This window comes from Berghia stephanieae, chromosome 15, assembly GCF_034508935.2.
Source record: "Berghia stephanieae isolate SIO BIC M18660-M18661 chromosome 15, UCSD_Bste_1.3, whole genome shotgun sequence".
Lineage (NCBI taxonomy): Eukaryota > Metazoa > Mollusca > Gastropoda > Nudibranchia > Aeolidiidae > Berghia > Berghia stephanieae.
In genome coordinates, this window is record NC_088374.1 from 8574153 (window position 1) to 8590777 (window position 16625).

General features: G+C 36.3%; 1 protein-coding gene across 1 annotated transcript in view; it reads right to left on the reverse strand.

The window, feature by feature from the left end:
* LOC144960651 (alpha-1,3-mannosyl-glycoprotein 2-beta-N-acetylglucosaminyltransferase-like) overlaps positions 1-11103 on the reverse strand; it is a 77427-nt gene extending 66324 nt beyond the window's left edge. Inside the window, exon 1 of the mRNA XM_078893923.1 lies at positions 11067-11103. The gene's annotated coding sequence lies outside the window, so the exon portion shown is untranslated. The remainder of the gene's footprint in view (positions 1-11066) is intronic.
* Positions 11104-16625: the final 5522 nt, after the last annotated feature.

A 16625-nucleotide genomic window follows, 5' to 3' on the forward strand; every position in this document is an offset into this window, starting at 1 on the left:
ACTCAGGTGTAAAATGAGTACCTAGCCATTTGTCTTTGTCCGAAAAATTGTAATATCGTAAAAACAGGCGTCATGTTCCGTCCTTCATATTAAATGTTGCTGTTGACCAGGGACCCCTTGTAAAGCGCTTTGAGCACATTTAGTGGATAGTGCGCTATATAAAGCTCAATTTAAAAAAAAAAAAAGCACTTTACAAGGAGTCCCTGGCCAACAGCAACATTTAACATGGAGGACGGGACATGACATCTGTTAGGTGATATTACAATTTTTTTCGGACAGAGACAACGCTGTTAACACCTGAGTATGGTGAGAGAATATGAGTAAACAGTCTTTTCCAAGCACTCAATTATGCGCCGAGCAAGGCTCGCACCCAGGACCTTCCGATCCGAAAGCGAGCGTCATACCATAAGACCACATAGCTGCAGGAATGTTTCCTATTTCCTAAGTGTTTCTAACTTATAAAATGTATGGAATGCTGACAGTCATTAGAAATATTCCTTTTATTGTTAATTAATTTTTTTTTCCCAACGGTTAATGAAAGTAAAGACAAAAATGATATCAGGAGACAATCTTTGTCTTCTATTTCTTTTAAAAAGTTATGAGAAGAAGACAAGTAACATGAATCTTGCTTTTTTCTGATCAAATCCACTGTTCTACATATTTGTTACAGTGACTGACACAATCTAAGAAATACTCCAGTGCCCTCCGTACCAAAGTCACAACAAGATCTTGACAGCCTCAAAACTCTGGCCCAGGACCGTGACCAATGGGAACGATTAACAACATGGATGGAGAGGGCAGCTACACTTATCGACCATGACTGAATCACACAATTCTCAGAGAGAGTCATTTGGACTGCGAGGCTTACTACTACTACTTATTATCATTATACTATAGATAGTATGCAAATGACGTCACTCAGGCCTTTGTTATTGTTTTTGCCATCCGCGTTTGTGAGTTGTACTCACTAAACTGTATTAACCAGACTATAAAAGCTCATGGTTACACAGAGTTTGTGTGTTGGTCCGTTATACTTCCGGATGGCAATGTTGTGAACTCCTTGGCCAAGCGCATTCTATCTATTGAATGACATAATCAGTCGGATGATAAAAGGTTTGAACTGAGATAATGCCAAGTTTAGTTAGAAGGTCAATTTTTATACAAAATGAGTTCTTGTCATAAATCAACCTTTTTTGTACATCTATGGGATATATCAAAGCTTAATTTCACTTTTACAGCAAGTCAAGTTGACTGTTGTCTTCTGGCTCTTTCCTACTCACTTCATTTCTTGTTGTTGAAAAAGTATGAAATTTGGGAAAATTTGCTGAATACTTTCCCATACATCTGACCATAACCATGAAAAATCACTCGATTTACTTCAAATAAAGATTAAAATGCTCTGGCCTGGTGAACATATTCTTTCAGAAAATGAAAAAAAATATGCAAATCCAAAATTTTCACCGTCCCACTGATTGTGTCATGCACTAAAGTAAAATATAAATAAAATATAATTGAGCTTTATATAGCGCAATATCCACTTAACGTGCTCAAAGCGCTTTACAAGGGGTCCCTGGTCAACAGTAACATTTAACATGTAGGACGGGACATGCCGCCTGTTAGGCGATATTACAATTTTTTGGACAAAGACAACGCTGTTTACGGCCAGGTACTCATTTTACACCTGAGCACAGTGAGAGAAAGTGAGTAAAGAGCGTTTTCAAAGGACTCAACTCTGCGCCAAGCACGAGGCTCAAACCCAGGACCTTCCGATCCGAAAGCGAGTGTCATACCACAAGACCACATAGCCGCACTAACACATTTGTTCCATCATGATTCTGCATCATATTAAGAGGGTAGGTAACCTATATATATATGACCTTTTGGCACACTATACAACAAATGAATATCATTAGAGATAAGGTTTTCCGCATATAAAAAACAATATCAATTGTGGAACAAGAAATGTTCTTTCTTTCTTATTTCACTCGCTTTCGGATCAGAAGGCCCTGGGTTCGAGTCTCGCTTGGCACATAATTGAGTCCTTGGTGAAGGCTCTTTACTCACATTCTCTCACTGTACTCAGCCAGGTTTAAAATGAGTACCTGCCCGTCAACAGCATTGTCTCTGTCCGAAAAAAATTGTAATACAAATCGCCTAACAGGGCGTCATATCCCGTCCTATATGTTGCTGTTGGCCAGGGACCCCTGGTAAAGGGCTTTGAGCACATTTAGTGTATATCGCGCTAAATAAAAAATAAATGTAAAATTTAAATTTTTAAATAATGTTTCGAATCTGACAACTAGAAAGGGCCATATTGTTCTTGAAACTCCTTTGGTGATCAAATTGTCCTTAGTCAATGAAGTGTGACGGGGAGGGGGGGGGGGGGGGGGGGGAACACCTTCAATGAGTTTCAATAGCTATGCAAGTTTGATTACTGCTATATACACAGTATCTTGCAGGAGAGCTGTGTGTTTGTTTTTTTAAATATTATTTTATTCCATGAGTTTGTATCACATTTGTATTCTTATGCGAGTTTAATCATGCATGACTATAACGACATTGATTATTAAGACTTCTCTTTATAGCGATAACAAACTGAGGCATTGTGTGGCGCAGTGGTAATGCGAGAAAGTTTTGTCATCTATCAACAAAATTATTACTGTTCGCGGATTAGAAAAAAAAAATGTAAACTAGAATAAATTCCTGACCACTTCAGGACCCATGTACACAAATGAGTGATTCCTAAAAAATACATAACAATGTGAAATACCCGTGTACACAAATGAGTGATTCCTAAAAAATACATAACAATGTGAAATACCCGTGTACACAAATGAGTGATTCCTAAAAAATACATAACAATGTGAAATACCCGTGTACACAAATGAGTGATTCCTAAAAAAATACATAACAATGTGAAATTGAATGTAAGCTTCAATTTAATGTACGAAAACAGATAAAATGGATCTTTCGGGTTTCCCCTTTATCAACAAAACAGGATGAATGAAACACTACATACAAAGGAGATAATGTGTTAGTGGCGTTGTTAAGATGAATAGCCTAAGAAGAAAACCATCAAATCTCCAACCTTTTTCAGATTTCCCTGACTTTGTGAGAACCTTGTCATTTATTTATCTGACCTTAAACTTGAGGCGAGGGTACAATTATTATATGCCTGCGCCACTCAATTTTCTGATTTTAAAATTCACCCCAAATACCCGAGCATTCTCAATGCCTCAATCGTTTCTATGTTACATGTTCGTGCTGAGAATATTGGCTATTAAGCTTAAATGTGGCCAACTAACTTTGCAGCGGTTGTGTGTGTTGAAACTGTGACCTCAAGAATTCAGAGGAGAGTGGCTCTAGATAGACATAGAGCAGTGCTGCCAACCCTAGCCCATGTAAATGTGTACAATGAAGAGCCAAAATGAGTAAGATTTTGAAAAAATGCGTAACATTCTGCAAACTCGATAATTAGCACTAAATCTGATAATGGGCAATTAGACCATACTACACTTTATAGATGATAAATAGTATCAACTTCCAGATCCATGTATAATTCTGATGGGTCAAGAAACATTTAGTGCGTAAGGACACCAAAAAGTGCATAAATGCTAAAAATGCTTAAATAATAGAAATTAAATTATCCGTACAATCCTCATAAAAATGTGTACAATGAATGAAAATGCGTAAAAATACGCATTTTTTACGTAAGGTTGGCATCACTGCATAGAGTTTGCAGCAACTTGTTGGGGGGGGTCATGCAAACCTCAAACAGTAGAGTCATGATCTCCCCGGCCAGGGCGGAGTTGTCATACCAGTAAGGTTGCAGGTTCAAGTCCCCATCGCTGCAATGAAGATTTTATTCTCTCTTGTCTTCTAGCACTATCCTACTCACTTCAATTCTTGTTATTATTATCAGTAAATGTATGAATTATTCTAAATCAGTAGCTATCTAAATAAATCAGTTTGTAATCTGCCAATTTTAGTTGATATTTAACTACTTCTCAAATCAATTTCACTTAGTAATCAGACTACCGTTTTTCACTAATATGAAGGGTGGGCTAAATGCTTTGCAATCTCCGTAATAATAATAACTCATTCATTTTCAGCAATAATTTGTTAAATAATACATCCAAAGAAAGCTTTAAATCCCAGCCATAGATTGCTTACTTTATTTTTCAAAAAAATCATAATCAAAACCAACACAGAGCTGCATCTAAAAAAAAGGACTTGCTGCTGCCAAACAAAAAAAACAGAGCAAAACAATTGACTACTGTTTAAAGACTAAAAAGGGGGTCAAATAATAACAGAGGAGACAGGCCCTGGCAGTCTCAGAGCAAATTATTAAATGGTTGGATTTAACCTTGTCAGAACACACACCTAATCAAACAAATGCACGTGCCGGCACATGCACACACACACACACACACACACACACACACACACACACACACAAATACACCAGGGCTAAAATTAAATAGGGAAAGAAGCCTACTCAATAATACTACTGATTGGAGCCAACATATAATATTACTAGGTAATTTACCTCACATTGTGGAGCCAACAATAATAATAATAATAATACTTCGGTCATTGACTACCCCCACCCCCTCCCTCAAATATAATATTATCTGGCATCAACTGCACAGACTATGAAGGGAATAGTCAGACACACAAAATGTGTGTTGATTGACTGTAGAGGATGATGATGAAACAAACCATAGCGAACATTTTTTGATTATCATTATTTTTCTTGATTGAAAAGCGGAATTTTTGCCTTGAGAGTGGAATCGCGGAATGTAGACCAATTAAGCGGAATGATTCCGGAATGTAGACCAATTAAGCGGAATGATTCCGCGAAAAGCGGAAGGGTAGGAGCCTCTGATGTTATCAAAACATTATACAGCGCATAACAGGGAGATGATTTACAAAACTGTCGCTCCATTTTGACTGTTTCCCTCTAAGCAAGGGCATCCGGCCAGGGAAAGGACAAAACCAAGTAATCTCATTCCAAGACAAAGACAGCATGTTGGAAAGAAGATAAAGGGGGATAGAAGACACAGTAAATGCCTCCCTGCCCACTATGAGAGGTCAGGAACCCCACCCAGGATGTTGGCTGTGATAGTCGGAATATTTAGAAAGCCTCAGCAGTTTGACCATACAATCTATATAAAAAATGGACGCATTTTTATACGTTTATAAAGAGTTGCCCATCATCTGCTTATTTTGTTGTAACATGTTTATATAGAATTGCCCATCATTAGCTAATTTTATTGCAACAACTTCTCATCAATTTACAGAAATGGAGATATTTTAGTATCTGCTTTGAGGGGTGGGGAATTGGGAGGCCAAAACCATGGTAAGCCTAATCCAAAGAAGCCATTTGAACAATGACAATAAATTAAATTAATTGAGCTTTTATATAGCGTAAAATCCACTTAACATGCTCAAAGTGCTTTACAAGGGGTCCCTGGTCAACAGCAACATTTAACATGTAGGACGGGACATAACGCCTTTTAGGTGATATTACATTTTTTCAGAGACAACGCTGTTAACGGCCAAGCACTCATTTTACACCTGGGTCTGACTGCTCTGATGGTGGAAAAGGTTTTTTTTTTCTGCGTTAAAAAATAATATAAGTGGAGACTATTAGTTGAAAACAAAAAATCAGTGTCACTGGCAAAGGGTTAATTGCAGTACTCCTGCATCCTGTGAGACTCCTACGGCACTTGCTAATCATAAAAAAGGAAATAGCAATCAACAATACTAAGTTGTAAAAAAAAAGGAGAAAAAAAAAAGGGAGGAGGGAGGCGGAGGGAGAGAGAAAACCCAGTAACAATGCAACCTTTTAGAGACGAAATTCAATCTTTGACCTAACACCAAATCTTCTCTCATCAAAAGACAAGTAACGGCAAAACAATTATAGACAATTGAAGTCCGAGTTGCGATATTCTGACTGCTCTCTTGGTGGAAACGCTGTATTCTTCGTTAACAACAATAAAGATAAAAGCAAACTATTATCTGAAAGCAACAAATTAGCTTCGCTGTGGGTTAAGAACATCTGCCAGCATCATTGACATGCTCTACGTCACCAAGCGACATGTCTCCCTTTCGTCTTCATGCATATCCCCCCCCCTCCCATCTCACGGCGGTGGTGGTGGCGGCGGATAAAAAAGACCTTTTTCCTTTTTTATTCAATCAACTTGACTGCTGGTGGACCCTAGGCCTCTCTAAGAGTACAAGAAATATAATACTCACTTTTTTAATGCTCCAACGAAAATATCTACCCCCCACCGGTCTAACGAAAATATCTACCCCCCACCAGTCTAATTATTTGTAGCAGACGACAAATTTCTCAAAATGGTCACGTGACACTGTAAAAACAACACAGGAAGTCCATGAATGCTTACTTACGGCATTTCCTTTAACTTAAAACCGTGTAAACAACAAAATTTCGTTTTGAGTTGACCTCAACAGGTAGATTGGCAGGTATTTTTTAAGGCTGTCATTATCCCCAGACACCTGTCTGGGGAAAATGCAAATTCGTTATAACCAAATTTCGTGATTCCCAGACAGATATTTGAAACGTCGCTCTTTTAAACAATTATCCACACTCCAGACAATGGAATGTTTCCAAATGCACATAGAAATAAGGAAAGTTAATAAAATATCTATAAAATAAAAACATAAAAAATTAACCAACATTAAATCAGTTGTTACTACATATACACAATATGCGTCGACTTCGAAGTGGGCGTCATGGCCGAATGGTTTAGTCGTCTGCCCTGGAAGTTTTACCAGAATTGACGTTGTGGGTTAGAATCCTGGTTCCACCACAGATAGCGTCTTGGAGTTCGAAAGACCTTTCCATAAAATATTTGGTATTTGCAAGACCCTCAGAAACCAATTCCCAAGCTCTTGTGCACGGTTACTTATGACTTGATTTCTTTCGTACCCACCCCCAAAATCCCACTTATTGTGTGTTATAGGCAGAACATAATAAATAGCTGGGCTGCCACATGTATGACTAAATTGGCCAAAGAGAGAATCTATACTTTGGCATTAGACACCAATTACCCGATGTCTTGGTTTTTAATCCTAGCCGAGTGAGAGAGAAAAAACAAAACAATCATACATGTATCTGCAAACGGCAGAACGTTTTCATTTTACAATGAGATGGGAAAGGGAAGGGATAACATTATGACAAGAGAGAGAGAGAGAGAGAGAGAGAGAGAGAGAGAGAGAGAGAGAGAGAGAGAGAGAGAGAGAGAGAGAGAGAGAGATGGGCGGGGGATGGGGGGATAGTAAGGGGGAATGGGAAAAGATGAAAGAAACAATGGGTTGCCTGATGACGTAGATCAAAGGATTGTTACAGCGGTGTTCACGGTGCATACTTCGTGAAATTTTAACCTTTTACAGTGACACTGATTTTTTTCTCCAGATTGCTTATGCAGAATAAATCGTTTCCACCAAGAGAGCAGTAGTAAGAGTATATTTCGACTCTGGCTTCAATTAAACTATAAATCGCAAAGCTTGTCTTTTAATGATAACATTAAGACTAAGATCTGGAGTTTGGGGAGTGTAAGATGGAATCTCGCCATTAATGGTTAAAATTGTTTTGATTTTTTTTTTAAATAACACACACACACACACACACACACACACACACACACACACACACACACACACAGTCTCGCATCCGCTACGAACTCATTTTGCCCAACAATTTTTACTGCACTTATGCACCAAATTGCATACCTATCTAGGGATACTTTTTTCCGTACCTTTTTCTCAATAAACTTTTTTTTAAATCTTTGTTTTTTTTTGCGACGGGCACCATTGGAACAGACGTCAGCCTCCACAATTTCGCGAGGAATGAATCATGAAAAAATTTACGATATAATTTCAAACACCACTTTTGAAATTCATCAAGGATTGTCTAGTACCGAATGTTTTTTGATAGAAAACAAATGCATCTTCAAATCTAAACTGTTTTTGACGGTAAGCGTTAAGTTTTTAAAATATTTTTCTGTCCAAATGAATGATTGGTAAGGTTAAAGAAGCTAAGTATTGGTAACCCCGGCTCGCCTCTCTAGTTTTTAAATATTTCTCTTTTAGGTGAATGTATGCTCAAGGCGAATTGGACTTTCAACGAGGTTGGCACACCAAAGGCGCGACTCTCTAGTGACACATCTTCCGCAATCTTTTCCTTATAAAACTTTCTTTAAACTGGTCTTTTTAAAGACAACAACAACCCTTGAATGATGATTGACAACGAAGATATCGCAAGGAATGAAAATTACGAAATAATTTCAAACTAAGAAGTTTGATTCAAACAATAACTTCAATAACTTGAAAGGCTGTCATTATTCCCAGACGCCTGTCTGGGGATAATAAAAATTTGTTATCCCCAGACAGGTGTCTGGGGATAACCATTTTTTGTTATCCCCAGACACCTGTCTGAGGATACTATCCCCAGACGCATGTAGCAAGTGGGCAGAAAGATTTTATGCAAAATGCCAAACTAGGCGTGAAAAATACCAAATATTCTGGAAAAAATACTAGTGGTTGTGTCCCAAAACAGTTAATATATCAAGTGATATTTAACACAAGATGAAAGTAAATAGTGATCAAATGTCAAATCCAGCTCTTTTTTTAAAAAATATTTTAAAGCAAATGGATCAATGAAATTTCTTTTGTTACTTTGATCTGAAAACGTCAAACTGGCAATTCGACTTTTTATTTTCAACCAGGAAGAAAGTTGTTAATCATCAAATCTGTTCATAGTCCACCAACCATTTAAATTTTCATTACCAACCTACCTGTTAACTTTATTGATCATCTCTTGTTTCTATAATTTGCTCATTCTGGCCACAATTTTGGGGACGACCGGAATAATTTTTATGTCGCGGACGAATTCCTAGGCCATGGTGTTGTTTGCCCCAAAGCCCAAAACCCACACCTGTTATTTTCCTGTCTGCTTCGCACAAGACAATACAATTTAGTATCACACGTCCACAAAACTAGATCCAACAACATATTTTTATTCGAATCAGAGATGAAAATAACTACCGTAGCAAAACAAGGAAGCAAAAATGGTGGAAATATGTTTAGCTCATATATGAATTTAAAATAATCCGATAGCGGTGTGGACAGGCAGCTCAGTGGGTAAGGCCACCTTTCATTTTACTCCTTTTAGCTGCACAGATTCGACCCAGTCGCGACCGCCCCCCCCCCCCCCCCCCCCCACTCATTTTTTTTTTTTTTTACTTTTCTTTCTTTCTTCCCAATTGATTTTCATTGTTTTCACTTTTGTTCCGAGTTCCGAGCAAGAGTTTTTTTTTAATCAGTTGAATTTTTTATTTCTCCGATAATATTATTTCATTATTTAATTTGCTCTAGATCTATTATTGTTTTTTTTTTGTTTGTTTTGGTCAATGATAATAATAATAATAATAATAATAATAATAATAATAATAATAATAATAATAATAATAATAATAATAATAATAATAATAATAATAATAATAATAATTGTAATATTTGTTATTATTATTACTATTACCATCATAATCATTATTATATTATTATCAATAATAGTATTATTTTTATTATTAATACTCTTATTATCATACTATTATTATTATTATTATTATTATTATTATTATTATTATTATTATTATTATTATTATAATTGTTATTATTATTATTATTATTATTATTATTATTATTGTTATTATTATTATTATTATTATTATTATTATTATTATTATTATTATTGTTAACACTATTCCCTGCTCCGAGGGAAATCTCTCTTTTTCTTTTTTTTTTTTTATATTTTGACCACCTAAACCTTAGAGTTTTTTGTTTGCTAAACCTTTATGTAAATGTTCCGTTTCTGAGCATGAATTTCTTAAATTGTTTTTATTTTTAAAACAATTATTGTTTTTATTTTTAAAATAATTATTGTTTTTTTTTTTTCTCCTCTATCTGACCATTTGGTCGCTCTCTGAATATTTCTGTTTGTTTGCTTTTTAATTATTTATTCTTTTTAGACACTATTTGAGATCGGAGTGGGGACGAATATATTTGCTAGAAACTAGAAAAAAAACAAGAGAGAGAAGAGAGAGAGAGAGAGAGAGAGAGAGAGAGAGAGAGAGAGAGAGAGAGAGAGTTTAATAATAAAAAAAAGAGGTGGGGGAGGATGGATGGGACATTTATCCCTTTCAACGTTCTGTAAAAAGAAGACGGAATTTAAAGAAAAAAAAAAAAAAAAAAAAGTGACGTTACCAGGATTCGAACCCACAACGTCGATTATGGTCAAACTTCCAGGGCAGACGACTAAACCATTCGGCCATGACACCCACTTCGAAGTCGACGCATATTGTGTACATGTAGTAACAACTGATTTTAATGTTGGTTAATTTTATGTTTTTATAGATATTTTATTAACTTTCCTTATATCTATGTGCATCTGGAAACATTCCATATTCTGGAATGTGGATAATTGTTTAAAAGAGCGGAGTTTCAAATATGCGTCTGGGGATAATAAAAATTTGTTATCCCCAGACAGGTGTCTGGGGATAACAAATTTTTATTATCCCCAGACAGGTGTCTGGGGATAATCACAGCGAACTTGAAATTCATTTCATAAGCCAAGGCAGAATTTCCAGCTCTGAATGTTTGTTTATTTTTATTTAGATAAATACATCTTTCAAATCTTAACTGCTTTTTAAGGTAGGACTTAAGTTATTTTCTTTTCAAATTCATCGTGGACAATTTAAAGGTGCCAATTTTGGTTCCATTGGCCCGTCTCTCTATACTATTTATTATTAGACTGAAACTGAAAGTTGAAAGTTGAAATTGAAAGACAAATTTTTAAGCAGATTCGACAGACTAAATTTAAGGAATCTCGGCGATTTGAGACGAAAGAGAGAACATTCAATAGTGGTAGCATGTTATAATCGATAAGATCCAATGCCTGTAATATGAAAATATGATAAAAGTAAGCCAGAAGTTCGAAGAAAAAGCAACCATCGTTAATGAAAACAAAAACAACTTACCGAGGGCGACCATCTTGTTTTATGTGGCAGACGACAGTTTAGCCACAAGCAAAACTTCATAGAAACAAAAGGTACCACAGGGGAAATTACTCTGTGTGGGAAATTTATTATGACCACCTCTATTCGCAGTAGTACTGCGAATAAATAGATGGCGCTCGTTTTCGTTATTCGCAGTATAGTGATTTCCTATATTCGCAGTAGCAATTCGAATAATAATTTCCTCTATTCGCAATAGTAGTTCGAATTGTAGATAGCGTTCGTCTTCGTTATTCGCAGTTGCACTGCAAATAGTAGAGATAATTCAATTCAGTTATTCAGACGTACTGCAAATGCTTTGTTCGGGTTCGTTCACAAGCAGAGAGCTTTATTGTATGGAGGATTGGACGAAAAAAAAAAAAATATATATATATATATATATATATAAACGACATTATTATTATCATTATATTATTATTATTATTATTATTATTATTATTATTATTATTATTATTATTATCATTATTATTATTATTATTATTATTGTCTCAATGCTGCGTATTCAGTCCACTGGTGGACGGAAAACACAGTTCCTTTATTAATTAGCATGAAATTAAGAGTTTTTTGTTTTACAATGCATTATAATATTTTTTTGAGTAATATTTTTTTTTTTTACTATTACTTTTCTACATCAAGGCTGAACTACTCGTTAAAACATATTTGGCTGCATATAATTAAATTTAGAAAATACCCGCCCTGCCTCGGCATCATTAGACATTGCTTGTTTGTTTTTTGTTTTAAAGGGTTTTACGGCGCTTGCAACACATTTAGGTCATATCAGCGCCAGTAAAAAGGAAGAAAATGGGATAGTAAAAAGTTCTAGAATTATAATAAGAGCACAAAAGAAAAGGTAACACAAAGGGGAATTGGTTCAAATAGGGAACAGATGTAGATTCCAAGAGCACACCGTCAAAGTACTTAGTTTGAGATCACCTAAAAGTTTCATCCAGACACAAGCACAGGTCCCAACTAAGAGGAATACACTCAAATATTTACTAATCATATAATATAATATCTAAACTAAACATAAAACAATGCATAACAGAGAGATGATTTACAAGGAAAAAAAATATCATCTCCCAAAACTATAACTAGACATTCGACTGTTTCCCTCCCAGCCAAGGAACTCCGGCAAGGATCAGGACAAAACTAAGTAATCTCATTCCAAGACAATGACAGGAAACAATTGGAAAACGGGTATGGGGGGATAGAAGACACAGCATGTACCTCCCTGCCCACTATGGGCACCCAGGTCTTAGACGTTCCATGAGGTAATATAGACAATCTGTCTGATGTCAACAGGATTCACCCATATTGTCCAAAGTGAACAAATTGGGGGTGAATAATCTTGCCCAAGGAAAAAAAAAAGAAAGTGCCCAAAGTGGGGCTCGAACCGGGGTCTTCCGGGTCACACTCAGCTTATAATGGTTAAAGAACAAGTTTCGGGGAAAACATGGAGCGGGCACTAGTGTCGATAATGATGAGAAATAAAGGGTTTGAAGAAGTACCAGATGAAAACAGAGAATACAAATGTGACCCTACGCCTCGAAGCGGTATTAAGTCGGGATGGTTAAGATGTTGAAAGTTGAATTTATAGCAAGAAATAATATCAGATTGTGTTGAGTTTGTATGCTTTATTGAGGAAAATGGATACCATATTTTAGAGTGCTCATGCCAACAATTTATATTTTTGACCAGTTTAACATTTAATTCGGCTTTCAGGCATTTGGCTCGTTTCGACATAATACCGTTTTGAGACGACGGGTCACATATGACGATGTCAGAGCCAAATTTGGGATCCAACTGACACAGTACCCTCGGCCTGGCTGAGAGAGAGAGAGAGAGAGAGAGAGAGAGAGAGAGAGAGAGGGTGGAGAGAGAGAAAGGGAGAGAGAGAGAGGGAGAAAGAGAGAGGGAGAGAGAGAGGGAGAGAGAGAGGGAGAGAGAGAGGGAGAGAGAGAGAGAGGGAGAGAGAGGGAGGGAGAGAGAGAGAGGGAGAGAGAGAGAGGGAGAGAGAGGGAGGGAGAGAGAGAGAGAGGGAGAGAGAGAGGGAGAGAGAGAGAGAAAGTTTATGTTTTTATGTTTTTAAGGGTTTTACGGCGCTTGCAACACATTTAGGTTATATCAGCGCCAGTAAAAAGGAAGAAAATGGGATAGTAAAAAGTTCTAGAATTACAATTAAAGCACCCAAGAAAAAAGTAAGACAAAGGGGTACTGAGAACAAATAGGGATCAGATGTAGATTCCAAGAGCATACCACCAATGTACTTAGTTTGAAATCACCTACAACTCTCATCCAGACACAAGCACAAAATCCAACAAAGAGGAATACACTCAAATGCTTACATTATACATTCAAAATAAAAATAATAATACATAACAGAGAGATGATTTACAAGGAAAAAAATATCATCTCCCAAAACAATAACTATGCATTTGATTGTTTCCCTTCCAGCTAGGACTCCGGCCAGAGCCAGGACAAAACCAAGTAATCTCATTCCAAGACAAAGACAGAAAGCATGTTGGAAAACAGATATAAGGGGATAGAAGACACAGTATGTACCTCCCTGCCCGCTATGAGAGGTCAGGATCCCCACCCAGAGAGAGAGAGAGAAAGGAGAGTGTCATGGTCTCAAGTGAGTAAAGAGCTACTCGACGATGCATAAAGATATATGTAGAATGAGGCCCCAGAATTTACTAGTTACTATAAATGAAAAACAATTAACGATTTGTTTACAATGAAATAATAATAATGATGAAATTTAATTAAAAGAGATAAACAGTGATCGTGGCAGTTACAAATAGAGATATGAATATTTTACGTAACTTATGATAATATGTCAGGTTCGTAAGTTTACGTTTCCAGGCAGTTGATGGGCTTGGATGATCTATTCCTCTGATAACAGGATCGGACTCGTAAAATTCCACTTCCAGGCAATTGGTAATGGGTTAATATGTAATCCTTGACAGCGGGCTCGGGTTTGATCCTTGAAGATTATACAATCAAAGTTAAAAGCTCCGGCGTCTTAATGGTGTAGATATAATATCTACAAAGTCCCAAAAGATAAAGATCTTCCAGTATATATATAGGAATAGAACGACTGGCCGTCCGGCATAGATTGTGGAGAGAAAGTGAGTGTCGAATGTTAGACCTATCAGCTTTTATAATAAGTGGCTACGTGACAGAATGTAGAACGAAAAGTATTCACTAATTAGAAATTAATTCGAGGGAAGGCTATAAAAGGAAAGACGATCTAATATTAGAAGGTAAAGTTTATCTAAGCCTACCGAAATATAACTGGAGTGAGATGAATTCAGTTCTTAATAAAATAAAATTTAATAAGATAATTGTGAACAACCTTTACTGTGACACCCCCCACCCACGTTTAAAATATACTCTTTAACCTTTATGGGAAAGATAGATTTTACAAACGGAAGAAAATTTACTATCATGATACTCTAGCATTAATCCATTGTTATGATTTGTGCTACAATTAAATTATTTATTAACTAGACATGGAAATGTCTATATTAACGTAGGTATATGAATGGGTGACAATAACAATGAAAGATTGTGATTACAAATCATTGTGATGAACAACATGATGGCAATGTGATTACAAATCATTGTGATAAACAATAGTGATGGCAATGAAGCATGATTTAAGTCGATGATATGAAGGTAATTTACTGAATGAAATGAATGAAAATGTAAATGGAATATTGACATTTCAATTATTAATCATAAATGAGTGAAAATTCATAACAATAATAGATAAAGAGAAGATTTCCCAAATCATGAATGGGTATGGTATATATATCCAAACAATACTCAATGTTACATTAAGTTGGGTCATCATGTTTACAAATAAAATTATCGAAATTGTGCGTTCTGATTTGGCATAATTTGCGAGGTAACTAACAGTATGCATGGGAGGTTAAGTTATACCCTTCTCACGTGTTTACTCTAATCGAGAAAGTAGGTCGGCGTGAATATTTTCACAGCCTGGTATGTGAGAGATACTGAAAGAGTAATTTTGCAAAAATAGACTCCACCTTAGTACTCTACTATTATTCATTTTGTTATTTCTTATGTACGTGAGTGGTTTATGGTCCGTTTCGACCACAAACTCTTTTAGCAGTAGATATCTGCTGAATGTCTTTAAAGCAAAGACGATGGCCAGTCCTTCACGCTCTATTACAGAGTATCGTGATTCTCTGTCCAATAATTTTCTGCTTGCATATAAGCAAGGCATTAGAGTTCCCTCATGCTCCTGTAATAGTACACCTGCGATGCCCTTATCAGACGCGTCAGTTCTTACAACAAATTCTTTTGACATGTCGGGTAATTTAAGAATTGGTTCTGAACAGAGTAATGCCTTTAATTGGTTAAAGACAAGATATGAAGTGAGTAGAAAAGTGCCAGAAGACAATAGAGAATAAAAAATTTTTTTTCGCGGCGGTGGTGGGGTTTGAACCTGCGACCTTATTGGTACGACAACTCCGCCAGGCAGGTGAGAGCGTGGCTCTACCGTGTGAGCTATCCACGAACACATAAAATATTCGTTTCAAACCCAAAGTCATTTCTAGATCCCTCTCTCACCCACTTCTTGAGATCGCCGATTCGTTCACCACCATCGCGAAGTAATTTTGACCAGCAGTTAAGCTTAATAGCCAATATTCTCATCACAAACATATAACATAGAAACGATTGAGACATTGAGAATGCTCCGGTGTATGGGGTGAATTTTTAATTCAGAAAAGTGAGTGGAGCAGGCACTTATGTTGGTAACAACAAGATATGAAGTGAGTAGAAAAGTGCCAGAAGACAATAGAGAATAAAAAAAATTTTTTTTTATTCTCTATTGTCTTCTGGCACTTTTCTACTCACTTCATATCTTGTTGTTACCAACATAAGTGCCTGCTCCACTCACTTTTCTGAATTAATAATTGGTTAAAGCTATTCTGACACGCTTCTGTCCAAACAATTTTGTTCGGTGACCCATTCTTTGTCAGATTTGTTAGCGGTGTCGCGATGTGCGCGAAGTTGTAAATGTATTTCCTGTAAAAATTTAGGAGCCCAAGTACTTTGCGTACTTCTTTTTTTGTCTTAGGTGGTTGCAATTGTGCGATTTTTGTTTGTTTTTCTGTCTCGGGTGTCTGTGTCCCATGACCAACGGTATGACTAATCCTGCATTTGAAGCTTCGATATTAGTAAACATAGGTTGCGACACTGTGTCTCTATCAAAATACTTTTTTAGCATATTTGCATGGAATGTCTTTGTTGTGTTGTTAATTTTAATCTCGTAATTAACATTAGATTTTACTGCTGTTATTCTGAATGGTCCTTTCCATGTAGCTAAAAGTTTACTCGAGTCATCGGGTAAGAGTATTAGTACTTTGTCACCAATCTCAAATTTTCTTGACTTGCTTTTTCGATCGGAGTATTCCTTGTATTTCTCTGCTTTTTTAGTGACGGATTCCTGTGCTAGCTTACACGTGTCCTCTATTCTGTCTTTCAGGT